The following is a 16,734-nucleotide window of genomic DNA, read 5'->3' on the forward strand; positions in this document are numbered from 1 at the left end:
TTAATCAGATTCTCTCAGACATCCTAAATTACCCTGACAAATACTCAAATCACCTGACAAGTCAGTATAAAAGAAAATCTTCTTTCTGAGCAATTTTATACATCTGATGAACCACCAGGTCTTTAAATTTGGAACTTCACATCCTCTTAAGCGTAAAATACAAACAATATGCAAAAGTGACTTGAATGCAAGCCTACTTACTAAACTTGTTCTTAACTTTCAGTATTAAAGTACAGGTTTTTGGTTTATCATTTCATTATTGTTTTATCTTTCTGGGTTTAAAAATAAATGTTTTTACCCAAATAAGTTTTTACCCAAGCAAAGAGAACAGTGTTACCTCTTCAAGACTACTTGTCATAGGGGTGTAGAGCCTCTTCCAGGACTAAGCCACTGAATGCTGGGGTGAGCCTCAGTTATGGCCAGATTTTACCTTCACTGGGCTTTCTAAGTCTGTCCATCCAGTATAAATAATCACATAAGTTTCAATTCCTTGTGATCTTATGACTTTCCCCAAATCCCCCATCCTTTAAAATATTGGTAGCTTTTCAGACCTTCAGGTTTTAATCCCCTATTAAATAACTGCAGACTGTTCCCTTTAGTGAAATTTTGAACATGTTACCCAGACTTCAACTTCCACCCCCGCCCTTGCCTTTTTATCTTTCTCATCAATCACCATTTCACGGTTATAAACAACCCTAAAAACCCTCCTGTGCTTTCTATAGCATCTGTACCTCTGGGAATGAGTTTCTCACCCTACTGTTTCCAACAGCAACATGTGTCATTGGAACACGTCTTCTTCATGATAGAAGTCTTACTGTAGCATTAGGCTCTGCCTCCAGGAAGTTCCTTTTCAGAGTTTCACATGGAACCGGTGTATTTTCCCCCATCGTAATGTGGTCAGAGCATAAAAATGCCAAGAAACATTCAGAAAGGCCATGAATGTGACCCAGAAGTCCCTGGCCCCAGTTGGTGGTTACCAAATAAGGTAAGACCAATTTACAAGAGTATAAGACCCTCAAGCTTAATATCTAGAAATTAGCTCTTCCCAGAGAAAGAGCTCCCCAGCTCCCTCTGAATTTCCCAAATACTGTCTTAAATGTGCTCAGGATTGCATCCTTGTATCTGACCTCTTTGTCATCTCCCATGCTGCTACCTCAGTGAAAGTAGCCCATTGAGACTGCACACTCCTCTGGGCACTGAGGAGTCCTCTCTACCACCGCTCTGGCCCCACAAGAAGAGGACACCAATTTCCTCCTTACCTAACACCCTAAGTTTAGGTAAAATGAGAGGGACAAACAACCTAGTAAATTCTTCCACCTGTCATTTGAAGTAGCAATGAGAGCCTTTGGGGAAACAACCCAAAGAGTATGTCACCTATTTCCTGTGTGGGGGCCAGCTAACCTCTACATCCAGGGTTGATCCAAATATTTCCCCATCTTGGATTCCTGGGCAAAATGTCAAGTTCAAAAGATAGAACAGAGATTTTCTTCTGCCCCAACCCAATTCTCACCTCCCAAGCTCTCATTTTTTGACCTGGGACTGTCTTCCCTGGGTGATCCATTCTCTTCAAGAGGGCACTGTTCTTACTCCAGAGCCTCCAAAAGAGATCAGAACCATCACTATCCCCCATTGTCACATTTCCCACAATCCACATACTCATGTCTTCACACCACAGCATCCGTGCTGCCCTCACCAAGCTGTGCCAGCTCAGGCTGCCCTAGATCTCTCCCCCAATGAGAAGTGGACACGTCAGCCCTCAGTATATTTCCTGTGATTTTGGAAGGTTCTACTACTAGCATCCTGAGGAGTAATGCTTTGACGAGAAAACATACAAAGGGGGCACGTGCGTGGCTCAGTGGTTGAGCATCTGCCTTCAGCTCAGGGTGTGGTCCTGGGATCAAGTCCCCTATTGGGCTCCCCACAGGGAGCCTGCTTTGACCTCTGTCTATGTCTCTATGTCCACACTATCTCTACAAGAACAAAAGTAAATAAATAAATGAACACAGAGCTCCTAAATTGAAATTGAAATTGAAGAAAATAAAATTTTCTAAAGAAGTGTTTTCTGTCATGTGAATTCCTGGGAGGCTTGTTAAAAATACTGATTTTTGGACCTGATGCCAGACCTTATTGTAAGAGAACATCTGGTGACAAGGCCCAGGGAATGTGTATTTTAAACAAGCCCTTCTAATAATGCTTTTGTATATGGTTTGGGAACTCCTGCTCTGAGGGCAGCCCCACCCCTAACATTTGTGGTGCCCAGAGCAAGAGTACAAATGGAAGCCCCAGGACCATCCATGTTCTCCTTCCACTCAGCTCCATTCCTTACCACAGGGGCCTCACAAGTGGTTACTCCTTTAAGTTCTGACTGTACACCTCTGGGCCTCAGAGCATTCTCAAGAAATCACAGTGAAGAGGCTTGCAAAAGAATGTGGATGTTTGAGCAAGGAACTAAGGGGTCCTTGGTGCCCACGTTGTGGTCAGGGAGTGGGAAAACAGGCTCCAACTAGGCATATCCCCTTGGCCCTGGGACCTCTCACCCCCTGGAGAGTGGGAGGCCCGAAGAGGTCAAAGTGGAGGCCTAAGCCCCATTTCTAAGGGAAATATCAGTGGTGGAGATATACGTTTCCTAATTGATATACTACACAGAACTGCTGTGTCGGATGCATCTCTTCCTTTTTTTTTTTTTTTTAATTTTATTTATTTATGATAGTCACAGAGAGAGAGAGAGAGAGGCAGAGACACAGGCAGAGGGAGAAGCAGGCTCCATGCACCGGGAGCCCGACGTGGGATTCGATCCTGGGTCTCCAGGATCGCGCCCTGGGCCAAAGGCAGGCGCCAAACCGCTGCGCCACCCAGGGATCCCGGATGCATCTCTTCCTAAATGATTCCTCTGCTTTAAGTTTTTTCCCCAAGAACAATGGGAAGGAATTTAATTTGCTTTGTAGTATAGTTTTTCCCAAAAATAAAGGAACTCTCTATTCCAGAGGTAAGTTTAAGTCTCAACCCTTAGTAAGGAAAAATGCTTACAACTGTAAAATGGCAAGTTTTTACAGCTGCCAAATCCAGTGTTTTCTCCCAAAATGCATATCATGAGAACCCCGTTATGCCACAGCACTCTGTTATTTAAACTTAAAGCCTTCCTGAGTCAAGGTAGATTTAAGAAGGGGAAATGCAAGATGGATATTCTCCATCCTTGGTGACATGAAGGGGTGGTTACTGTGGATACCCGAGAATACCCACTGGATGGTGTACCAAAGGACATGTTCAAGGCAGAAAGTTTTGAAATATGAAACTATTCGTAACTCATCTTTAATACTCAGAAACTTTTTTCCCTAAGTAAGAAAAATATTCCAGAGCAAAGGCTCTAGTTCACTGCTTCCTTGATAGCGCCATTGCCTAGAATCCTGGGCACTTCCTCTTAGTGAAGGGCACCGTAGGGGTGTCTGCCTAGACCCCCTTTTCTGGGGGATTGAGCCCTAGCCCTGGATTATTTCCCGGAAGCCAAGTTTGTGTTGTATAACTCTCCAGCCCTCAACAGTTTCTTGGCCCGTAGAGGGGGAGGGGGGAAGGGCACTTGACTCCAACTGGGTCAGCTTGCTTCCCTTAGAAGAGAAAGAGAGAATGTTCCTTTATGTAGCTGGACCTGAAATATCCAGATTTGGGAGCCATGGGCCAGCCATGAATTGTTCCATGTGAGTTGGAAGCCAAGGAAGCCCATCTGCACGGAGCCAAATGAAACAGATGTTCAGAGAAGAAAAGGAAATGCTTCCTATGTTCCTATAGCAGCTGCATTCCTGGCTTTGGGTTCTATGGGTCACCCCTGGAGCCTTGCAGTAAGTTCTTTTGGAAGACTTAAGTTAACTCATATATTATTTGCAACTGTTCTACCTAGAAGTGCACAACTAGTGATCCACTTGCTTTGACCCCTTCTCTGTCCGTTAGACTCCATCAAACACCTGGGAAGCCCAGTGCATTTTCACTCTTAGTACCTATTCAGTCCAACCTCTTCTATTTCCACAGCCACCACCTAAAGTCCTATAGAACTGAGTTTAACTCCCAGCCCTGCTAATAGTTGTGTCACCCTGAACAAGCTCCTGAACATTCCTAAAAAGGGGATAATCCTAGTATTTGCCTCATGAAATCGTTTGTAAGGATTGAATGATAGTGCATATAACAAAATGTATGGGCCATCATGGCCAAGAAATGTTTATTATCATTGTTATACCACTACTGATTGTATTTACATTATACTATATTTAAAGGAGAACATTAATTTACTCAGAAATCCCTACCTAATTGCTAGTAGACCCAACCATATTTTTTTAGGAATCCATGTTTATTTTAATGACCACAGTGATGTACTGAAAGAACATTTGCTTTACTAGACTATATCTAAAGTTTTTTAAATTTAATTAAGGTCTTCAAGAGATAGGAAAATATTAATATTCATAGTGGACTTGATGTATCAGGTACACTGATAAGCTTTTTATAGATATTTTCTTAGTTAATTTTAAAAAGATGATACTATGTCTAATTTAAAGATGGGCAAAATAGGGGATCCCTGGGTGGCTCAGCAGTTTAGTGCTGCCTTCGGCCCAGGGCATGATCCTGGAGACCCGGGATCAAGTCCCACCTTGGGCTCCCTGGGTGGAGCCTGCTTCTCCCTCTCCCTGTGTCTCTGCCTCTCTCTCTGTGTCTCTCATGAATAAATAAATAAAATCTTTATTTAAAAAAAAGATGGGCAAAATAGAGGCTCACAAACATCAACTTACTGAGACACAAGAAAAAAGGGACAGACCTCTAATGCAAATCCAAGTCTGGCTCTGAAGTCTATATTTCTTTCTTTCTTTCTTCTTTCTCTTTCTTTCTTTTTTTCTTTCTTTCTTTCTTTCTTTCTTTCTTTCTTTCTTTCTTTCTTTCCTTTCTTCTTTTTCTCCTTCTTTGTTTTCTTTAAGATAATAAAAAACAAATATCTGACTAGCTTGAACATTTAAAAGCTGGAATAATGACAAGAAATGGATTTTTTTGAGTAAAATGAGATAAGTTTGATTAAACAAAGGAGTCTTGGAGTCCAGTTGTTCTAAGGAGTGTATGTTGAAAGACTGTCATATTATATCTTCTTTTTTTTTTTTTAAGATTTTCTTTATTTATTCATGACAGACTCACAGAGAGAGAGGCAGACTTCATGTAGGGAGCTTGATGCGGGACTCGATCCCAGGTCTCCAGGATCACACCCCGGGCTGAAGGCAGCATTAAACCACTGGGGCCACCGGGGCTGCCCAATATTCTATCTTCTTTGTAGAATATCCTAACTCTCTTTATCATATTCCATATTTCTCTTTTTTGTGTCTCTCATGATGTGTTTTATTTTTTCTAATATTTTATTTATTTGACAGAGCAAGTGCGCGAGAGAGTGAGTGTGCACATGGCATACAGAGGGGGAGGGAGGAGCAAGCTAAGCAAGGAGCCCGATGTGGGGCTCGATCTCAGGACCTTGGGATCATGACCTGAGCTGAAGGCAGGCACTTAACCAACTGAGCCACTCAAGTGCCCCGCATGATGTGTTTTAAATTCTTTTTATTGCACAATATCTTTTCTGCGTCTCACTTTTGTTTCTTTCTGTAATGCATTACTTTTATTTTTTTATTCAAGTATACTTAACATACCGGCTATATTAGTTTCAGGTGTACAATATGATGATTCCACAATTCTGCACATTACTCAGTGCTCATCATGATAAGTGTGCTCCTCATCCCCTTTATCTGTTTTACCCATCCCCCCCATCTGGCAACCGCCAGTTCTCTGTATTTAAAGTCTGGTTTTGGGCAGCCCATGTGGCTCAGAGGTTTCGCACTGCCTTCAGCCTGGGGTGTGGTCCTGGAGACCCGGGATCGAGTCCCACGTTGGGCTCCCTGCAAGGAGCCTTCTTCTCCCACTGCCTGTGTCTCTGCCTCTCTCTCTCTCTCTCTCTCTCTCTGTGTCTCTCATGAATAAATAAATAAAATCTTTAAAAATAAATAAATAAAAGTCTGGTTTCTTATTTTTTTCTTTGTTCATTAATTTTGTTTCCTAAATTCCATATATGAGTGAAATAATATAGTATTTGTCTTTCTCTGTCTGACTTATTTCACTCACATTTGTCCCAAATGGCAAGATTTCATTATTTTTTATGGCTGAGTAATATTCCATTGTGTGTGTGTGTGTGTGTGTGTGTGTGTGTGTGTGTGTGTCTATACCACATCTTCTTTATCCATTCATCTACGGATGGACACTTGTGCTACTTTCACATCTTGTCTATTGTAAATGACGCTGCTATAAAAACATAGGGGTGTATCTATCTTTTTGAATTAGTGTTTTTGTGGGGAATTTTCTTGGTTAAATACCCAGAAGTCCAATATGGTATTTCTATTTTTAATTGTTTGAGGAACCTCCATACTATTTGCTACAGGGCTGTGCCAATTTGTATTCCCACCAACAGTGTATAAGAGTTCCTTTTTCCTACATCCTTGCCAAAATGTTACTTTTCTTGTGTTTTTTATTTTAGTTTTGTGACAGGTGTAAAGTGATATCTCACTGAGGTTTCATTTGCATTTTCCTGATTACTATTGATGTTGAGCATCTTTTCATGTGTCTGTTGGCCATCTGTATGTCTTCTTTGGAAAACTGTCTATTCAGGTCCTCTGCCCATTTTTAATTGGCTTATTGGGAGAGGGAGTAGTGAGTTCTTTATGTATTTTGAATATTACCCCCTTATTGGATATATCACTTTCAAATATCTTCTCCCATTCAATAGGTTGCCTTCTTATTTTGTTGACGGTTTCTCTTACTGCACAAAAGCTTTTTTTTTTCTTTTCTTTTTTTTTTTGGTGTACTCCCAGTAGTTTAATTTTGCTTTTGTTTCCCTTTCCAGAGGAGACCATACTCTTTCTCTTTCTATTATACTATTTAATCTCCTGATCCCTGGGTATATTTTTATATTGGAGAAAGAGCTAGAAAGATTCTTGATAATAATTGTGGATTACAATCTTATAAATTTATCATTTCAACCTAGTGTGATAGCTACCCAGAATCTTTTTCTGAGGAGTTAATCATCTGAGCATGCTGACATCCTGAAATTCTGCTCTCTCGATTCTAAACCTCTAACACCACCTCGTACATTAAACTGAAATGACGGCACTAACCCTTTAGTTGGCATGTTGGGTTGCTTAAATATAAGCACAAATTTGAATTGCTGATATAGTAGATAAGAACCTGTCAATACACCAAATGTTATGTAGATATAGATATACAGATGGAAATATAGATAAGAGATTCACAAGATATTTAGCTTGATAAGGCTTTTGTACTAGGTGACTAACATGAGTTTGGAATACATACAATGTTTCTTCGTGGCAAGAAAATTTAGAATACTGTAATCTTTTTCAGAGGTTTCTTTCTTTTGATAGAAACTACCAATGTGGACATATTTACAACAACTCCCTTTAGTACTTGAGTGTGCATATTACCTTCAGGTAAAGTCAAGGAAAAAAATAAGCCCAAAGGATGCTTGATGCATAAAAAAAAAAAAAATTAAAAATAAGAGAACAAAGAAGAATTTCTTTGCTTTTATCATTTCAAAGATTTCTGATGTTCTGAGAGTTATAAAAATGAGTTACACTATAAGAAAATATTGTCATCTTAAATACAAATTCAGATGACATTAAAATGAAATATTGAAAAACATGGGTTGGATGTTTAAAGATAACCATCATGTTTAATAACAAAGCTTAATTTGCATCAATCAAAGGAGAAATATAGTTCATCTCATCCTTTAACTAGTAGGCCAGTCACCTGGCCTAACGTAGAGTATATTTTCTCCTGCATAGTGTTTTCTGATGTGTGCTGAGAAAGCCTGGGCAGCACAGACCACCCTCTGTGTCTTCTCTAAACCAAGAAGTTTGAGAGTGCAGTTTTGCTGTGGGATTAAAATAAAGACTCAGGGATATTTTAAAATAAGGAAAGATCTTTTGTTGAGCTTGTTGATTACATTGCTTCTATTGGTATTTTATATCCTATTTCCCCCACCCATATGCTTCTTCGGTGTACATTTCCTGCTAAAATTGAGGGTCAAAAGAGAATCACACTTCTGGTTCCTGCTGATAATGTGAACCCAAAATAACAGCCAAAAAAGGCAAACATCTGTGAAGGCTTAGTCAGAGCACTTTCTCACTAGTAATTCTTCCTAAAGTGCTATTGCTCTTACTACCAGAAAAAAAAAAAGGCAGATGCCTCCTCAGTGTCTTGACCAACCGTACCCTCTCATCACAAAAGCAATCTTCTAGGGAAACCATGTATACAGAAAAAATAACTTTCTCCCCAAAATGAAGTGGGAGCTAATGCACCCAACCCAAGGATATGAGAATTTACTAGTATAGGCATCAGTCAACAAAAGTGGGATATAGAAATTAGATTTTCACATTCAAAACATCTTCAAGTGATGTTTCAAGGCAGGGCCATGACCTTCATTGAATATAATTATAGGTACTGACGCAATTGGTGTTTTTCACTTGATAAATGTCAATTCTTTTGCCAATTATGAATAAATCACAACTAGTTCTGAATTCTTTCGTGTACTTCTAGCCAACAATTTAATAGTGTTACAAACATCTGTTTTCCTACAGCATCGATGTCATCTTGAACCTGAAATTATTCATTTGGATTTTATTACATTGTGAATAATTAGGGTCACCAGAAGTCAAATGATGGACCCTCTTGGCTTTCGGACCTTGTTTGGATGCATTTTGCACGGCAAGCTTTATCAAGGTCAATTTCTTACAGTCTCTGCCTCATATCATTAAATCTGCAAAGAAATCTGCTTAGAATGTGGATGTGAAACTTTTTACTTGATAGGATGTTTCTCCAACCCCATTCTGTGGAGTATGTATTTTCTGTTATATTGATCCATTTTGAAAAACTTCACCTGCATTTTTCAGATTGAACTTTTATTAGAAAGTGCTCTTGCAGTTAAGAGAAGTCAAAGAAGGAGGTGACTGTTGCAAAAGGGTCTTGTGCATGGTAGTTGAAGAATGGCTCCCCAATGGTCTGTCCACATTCTAATCTTCAGAACCTGTGAGTGTTGCTTTGAGATGAGATTGCCTTGGATTACCTGAGTGGGCTGTAAATGCCAACACAAGAGAAATACAGAGAGAAATTTGACACAGATACACAGAGGAGAAGTGGTTTGAAGACAGAGACAAAGTTTGCACCAATGGGACCACAAGCTGAGGAAGCTAAGGAACGCCAACAATCACCAGAAGCTGAAAGAAGCAAAGAAGGGCTCTTCTTTAAAGCTTCTGAAGAGAAGTGCTAGATTTTGGACTTTTGGCCTTGAGAACTCAGAGAGAATACATTTTTTCTTGTTTTAAGGCACCAAATTTGAGGTGATTTGTTATAGCCACTCTGGAAAACTAACTTAAGTACCTTTACTGAATTCACCATGGTCCTCAACCTTGTTGGTCCTGAAAATCCAGTTTCATTACTTTAGTCAGAAATGCCCTAGCCCTGGATGACTACTTCTCACTAACCAAATTCACAAGCAACAGATTGAAAACCAGATTATCAATCTATTTATTTACCAGGAAAAAATAACCATGTTCTAGTAATTAGGATTAATGACATGGTTAGAGCATTTAGAGGTATATTTAGAAGGAACAAGATTCCTCTTATAACCAGCCTCGGGCATGAGACTTCCTGGGACCTCCCCAACTTGAGCTGAAGACCAAAGAGAATCAGAAACAATGTGAAAAGGTTAGAACATCGATGTTGCTGTAGAGTTGGTGCTAGCCAGGGCTACTGGAAAATGAAATGTGCAAAATTTCACAACCCAGGAAAGGGTCCATACAGCAGTCCGGAGGCAGACTTCCTTCCTCCTTGGGGGACCTCAGTCTTTGCTGTTAAAGCCTTTATCAGTTAGATGAGGCCCACCCACATTATGAAGAGAAAACTGCTTTTGTCAAAGTGTACTGATTTAAATGTTAATCACATCTTTAAAATCCCATCGCAACAACATCTATCCTGATGTTTGACCAAACATGTGGATACCATAGCCTAGACAAGTTGACACATAAAATTAACCATCACACTGTCTATTCATGATAGTATTCTAACCAACAGAAAGACAACACAAAATGCAAGAGCCAGTTCTCCAGAGAAGGAACCAGGGAATGCAATGAAGAACCCAGAAAAACCATGCCTGGGCATTACTAAAGGTTGTACAGAAAAGGGAGGACTTCTCAGAAATTGGACCCTGAAAATATCTATAATATTTCAACTGGGGTCAAGTCTGAGAAGGATTTGTATTGAGCTTCACCTGAAAGTGTACTTGCCACCTCCTAACGCTTCTACATTTGGTATGAAGATGTTGGTGGTCACCCAGTAAGTCTGGGAGCAGCTGGAACTTTCATTCTAACCAGCTAGATGGCAGACTGATGTATACATGGCAGCACATCTTCTGAGCTATGATGTCAACGAACACAGACAGGATCAATATAAATTCCCAAAGTCTGAAACCAGAATGACTAGAAATGAATTCTGAATAAGTAAGGTGATATTGTTGTCCAAGAAATCTAAACTGCACAGTGAAAACCAAATCCAGAACTTGGTCTTTAAGATTTTGTTGATTGGGGGATGCCTGGGTGGCTCAGCGTTTGAGGGTCTGCCAAAGGCTCAGGGCATGATCCTGGGGCCCGTGATTGAGTCCCGCATCAGGCTCCCCATAGGGATCCTGCATCTTCCTCTGCCTCTGTCTCTGCCTCTTTCCCTGTTGTCTCTCATGAATAAATAAAATCTTTTTTTAAAGATTTTTAAAAATTTATTCATTCATGATAGAGAGAGAGAGAGAGAGGCAGAGACACAGGCAGAGGGAGAAGCAGGCTCCATGCCAGGAGCCCCATGTGGGACTCCATCCCAGGACTCCAGGATCGCGCCCTGGGCCAAAGGCAGGCGCCAAACTGCTGCGCCACCCAGGGATCCTTAAAGATTTTATTTATTGAGGATCCCTGGGTGGCTCAGCAGTTTGGCGCCTGCTTTTGGCCCAGGGCGCGATCCTGGAGACCCGGGATCGAATCCCACATCGGGCTCCCGTTGCATGGAGCCTGCTTCTCCCTCTGCCTGTGTCTCTGCCTCTCTCTCTCTCTCTCTGTGACTATCATAAATAAATTTAAAAACTTAAAAAAAAAAAATAAAATCTTTAAAGAAAAAAGGATTTTGTTAATTGGGAGGAGGGGAGAGGGTGGCAAATATTCCTTGACTTGTCTGAAATATCACTTGTTCCCTTGGAGAGAACAGCCATAGGGGACCTTCTGAGAATTGCTTACCAGATATGAAAAGCAAAGAGTGAAAGTCTGAAGGGTCAACTTTCAGGAGAGACTTCGAGAGACTCTGGGCACAGGTAGGATTACCTTGGGCCCAGGTAGAAAAGAACATAAATCCAGGGTCATGGAGCAGATGCTGGCAACATCTGGAGGTGGAAAACAGACCCTGTCACCAGTAGAAATTTCAGATACTTTCATATCTCAATACAGTTGTCTTGGACAACTCAAAGTATCAGTATATTCATCACTACTTTGAAATTATGACAATTATTGAGCTTGATCATTTAATCAATGAATCAAACTCATGTGCTATTTCAGTTTTCAAAAATACTGTTTCTTCAATATATTTGATTTCCTTTGTAATCTTATGTACTTTATGCATTAAAAGCACTGTCTTGAGAAGGATCCATAGGATTCATTAGAGTGCCAGAAGGGTCTGGACACACACACAAAATAAAGAACTCTTAAAGAATATATAATTTTGTCCTATTTATATTCATTCATTTAACAAATGTTGTTTAGAACTCGCTTTGTTCCATGGGTGAACTCTTAAGAAGTGTTTTGAAGGGATCTGGGGGAACGTATTTAAAAAGGAAACTTGGAACAGAGCGAAGTATTAATTTAAACCGCAACATAAATGCTACAAAAATAATGACACAACAGAAGCCATGAATTTAGGGACAAATCCATTTGAAGGATTTCTTAACACTATGTAATTTGTTACTGCTAAGCTTCTGATTACTGTATAATCAGGCTGACAAATGACTAATGCTGGGCAGGTCCAAACAAGTGAATTCTAGTTTTGTTTGGGACCCTATCTCCCCATCTTTGAGTAGAGTCTTACAGAATTTAATGGTCCTACCTCTGTTTGGGTTGTCTGTCCCTCTGTATGACTGACAAAAGCTTTATGATTTTTCTCATCTAGACTACAGACACTGGGTAGAGTAATTACCCAGAAGCTTAGAGTACATTTTCTTTGTCTATCATTCATTTTTAAAAGTTATATTCACAAGTGGAGGGAACACACAGATTTTACAAAATGTGTGACATTTTGATAATGAAATATCAAAAAAGAAAGAGAAGATAGAAAAAAAATGTAAATCTGCCACAATGTATAGAACTCACTTTTAGGAGCTGACCATTGGCTATTTAAAGGAAATAGAATCGTAATAACAAGTAGTAAATGTTGGAATTGATGAGTTTTGAGATCATTACATCCACATTTGAAGTGAAAGTGGAAATCATATTTATGAATGACAAGGCTACAGATGAAGGCTAGACATTGATGGAAAGAACTGAGAGCATAAATCATAGTCTCAGCAGTGTGAAAAAGCCTGAAGCCAGGAAACTTGGAAGCCAGGGGCAAAAAATGAGCAAACCAACAGGCAGTGGAGGAGGTTGGTTTACGCTTCCTCCTCCATCAGCCCACACAAAGGCAGAAATGAGAAGACAACACTTGTGGTGTTGAGATCATGTAACCCTGGCTTTAATGCCGACTTGAGTGGTGCTATCTAAAAAGTGGTGAATGTAGAATATGATAAGTAATAAAATGGAATATTTGGATTGGGCTGTGTTGAAAAAGGGATTCGGAACAGTCTTCATTCTCACGAGTCCCCCTACCACCCTCAAGACCCACGTACAATATCCCTACTGATTAGAAGCCGTTCGTTTAATCGTGATGCCAATGGGTTGATGTCTGTTCTGCCAAAATTCCTCTGTTGAAATCCTAACCTCCAAGGTGATGATGTTAGGAGATGGAGTCTTTGGGAGAGGATAACATCACAAAGGCAGAGCCCTCAGAAGTGGAATTTCTGCCTTATGAAGGAGACACATTAAAGCTCCCTCACCTCTTCTGCCGTGAGAGGTTACACCAAAGAGACAGGCGTCCAAGAAATCAGCTCTCCCCCGAGGGCAGCGAATCTGCTGGCACTTGACCTTGGTCTTCCCAGCCTTCAGAACCGTGAGACCTAAAGGCGGTTCATTAGCCAGTCTCTGGCGTTTCGTTATAGCCGCCCAGACGAAGATGCTAAATGTGTTACAGAGATAACGTCCTTCGGACCATAATTTCTCTTCCTTTTAAAAACTAGCTCAGAAAAAAAAATTAATTAAAAAATAAATTAAAAATAATAAAAACTAGCTCAGGAACATAATCTTCTACACCTTCACACTCAGTAGTCTTAAGTTTTCTGTTTTACGATCACAGCAACATTTGTGATGGCAGCTTTTACACCTTTCAGAGAATGTTTTCTTTTTTTTTCTTTAAAGATTTTATTTATTTATTCATGAGAGACCCACAGAGAGAGAGGCAGAGACACAGGCAGAGGGAGAAGCAGGCCCCATGCAGGGAACCCGAGGTAGGACTCGATCCTGGGTCTCCAGGATCACACCCTGGGCCGAAGGCAGCACTAAACTGCTGGGCCACCCAGGGATCCCCAAGAATGTTTTCTTTTTTGCCAAAGTACACAAAACAGAAAGAGTAGGTAGCATCAAGAGACATTTGAGTTGAAACATAAGCATTAAGCTCCCGGATGCTGAAGTCCATTATTAACCAATCCACTGCTGTCACCAAAATCTTAGAAGGAGGTAGGTGTTGTAAAACCCTTCTGAACCCTCCTTTGTGGCTAAATAATGTAGTCAAAGCTATAATCTGTAGTTTATCTTTTCTGAAACCTTCCTCAACACGTCAGCAAAGGAAATTAAAATCTTAATTAAAACCTTTTCATTAGATGTCGCAGCGAAGGCGGTGCTTTCGCTGTGGCCAGGATAACGATGTGATAAAATGACTAGAGCTTGAGAAATGCTACCCTGTCTCAGACCAAGATTCCAACCAATCATTTCTCACAGTGCCACCGAGACTAGCTTGTGATTTCTTATCAAACTCCAGGGATTGTTGTTGGACTTTGAACAACGTTTGTGTTTTATGATGAGCATGTCTTCCCTTATCTAAATCTTCATTGAACATATACCTGTTGTTTTGTCTACCCAGCAACTATTTTCCAGGTACTGCCCCCACCCCTTTGTCTACTTTTTAGGGTTACAGAAGGTTTTACAGTAGTCCTATAGTGTGACACTGCTCCCATGCAGGATCGGTTGGTCTGTAGAGTATTGGCCTCACACAGGTCAATTAATTCCTTCCTCAGGAATTTTGAAGCTGGAATTGAGAAGAACAAATAATCTCTCTCTAAGTGGCTACACTATAAACACTACTTCCTTGGGACTGTTCTTACTGACATGTGCGCTGCAAACGGGAAAGCAGGTCTGCATTGGAGCAGTGAAGCAGGTGTGGAGAGAGGGGCAGAGATACAAGTCAAAAGGAGAAGAATCTCTGGGTTTCCTTTTGTGCTCCAGTTGGTGGTTCTCTTCTTGAGCATCTGATGCCTCTTGGATTCCATTAATTACTCCATTTATTTTTAAATAAATCCTCTCATTTTTTATTGTTAAGCTAGTTTCATTGGGCGCCTGTTTCTTGCACCAGCAAATAAAGCTCCTAACTTTCATTTGTTTAATAAACTTCTGCTTATTAATATTTAACATGTAAATTATTCTTTAGGTTGTTCTACCTTTTGAAGGTACAAATTTCATCATCCTTTAATTCATTTCATCTAAAGGGCATGGCGTTCAAGTGCCAAGAAGTACCTTCTAGCCTGAGAGCTGATGTTAATTTTGTGTTCACCTTAAGCATACTCTTGATTATTTAAGAACCTTGTTCATATCCTCTATCTGTTTAGTTCAGTTAGATTCATATATTTTTGATTGCCTGCTTTGTGCTGGACAATGGATGTACTTGGTGATGTAGATGGAAACATGAAGGAAGAGATCTCATAACCTAGTAGAAGAGAAATATTTGTAAATGATCAGTTGAGATGTAGTATACCAAGAGTTAGCAAACAAGTGTGGTCAAGGTACAACCAAGGGAGTTATTAACACTCTGACTAGTAGCAGACACTAGTTTTTTCCCCAGCACGCTTCCCCTAATTTTTCTAGAAACTTCTTTTTCACCTCTGTGCAAATAATAACTTGTTCACTCAGGGAAGTTGAATGTTCTCACCTGAATTTATGTTCCATTTCCACTCTGGCCACAAAGACTGAAAACCTCATGCAAGCTGTGCAATTTACAGTGTCCTGCATCTAGCCTCGAGGCTTACCTCCAACGAACCTCACCCCCTGCTTTCACACACTTGTGCATTCTTCTCCTACACTGAATGGGGTTCACCTGTGTAATTATTAGGATATTAAAGAAAAACAGAATATGACTTCCATATCCAGATCAGAGAAAATAGAGCTTTATAATCTTGGAAGACAACTATACCTCCCTAAAAAATAAAAATGAAAAAACTTAAAAATAACAATTTTTTTTTAAAGAAAGAATACATTATGGATTCTCTCCTGCTGTGGAGCATTCACTCTGGGGTAAGCCACATGCCTTGTGGTGAGAACACTGAAGCAGCTCTGTGAAGATGTTCACACGTAAAATGGAAGTCCTCTGCCAACAACCGGCAGTAGCTTAGCAGGCATGTAAATGAGTCCTCTTGGAACTGGACACTTTGGCCTGGTCAAGTCTTCAAATGACTGCAACTTCATCAGAGATTTCAAAGCCCCAGCTGAAGATAGAACCACCCAGCTAAGCTGCTTCTAAATTCTTCTTACACAGAAACCGTGTGAGATAATAGTTGTTCATTGTTGTTTAAAGCTGCTAAAGCTTGGAGTAATTACTTATGGAGGAACAGATAATCAATACCATACCCCATCATTTGCTATGACATAATTGGTCCAAGGATGGACGACTAACCCAAGTTAGGCCAATGACTAATTTCCCCACAATGTTTTGATAACTATCACAGAAAACATGCAGACAGTTTCTCTCTGGTGGCTGAACTTACAAGATAAAACTTAAATGCTACGAGTGACCATGTTTCTACCAAGTAAAGAAAACCAGTCTTAAAAAGCATGAAGTTGACAAAGAAAGAGACAGAATAGCAGGGAGAAAGCCATGACCATGTTAAGCTCTAAGTTCCAACTATTCCTGACACTTACATGGGTCTTACTCTTTCTTTGGCTTCAGTATTTGGCTCTTCTCCAGAAACCTCCATCCTGATACAATTGCCTTACGGCCTCTGCATATCTTGGGTCATTTCTCATTTATTCTCTTTTTTTTTTAATTTTTATTTATTTATGATAGTCACAGAGAGAGAGAGAGAGAGAGAGAGAGAGAGAGAGGCAGAGACAGATGCAGGCTCCATGCACCGGGAGCCCGACGTGGGACTCGATCCCGGGACTCCAGGATCACTCCCTGGGCCAAAGGCAGGCGCTAAACCGCTGCGCCACCCAGGGATCCCCTCATTTATTCTCTTGACCCAACCCCTCACTTCAGTTGCTATGTACA

This window comes from Canis lupus, chromosome 5 (assembly GCF_048164855.1).
Source record: "Canis lupus baileyi chromosome 5, mCanLup2.hap1, whole genome shotgun sequence".
NCBI lineage: Eukaryota > Metazoa > Chordata > Mammalia > Carnivora > Canidae > Canis > Canis lupus.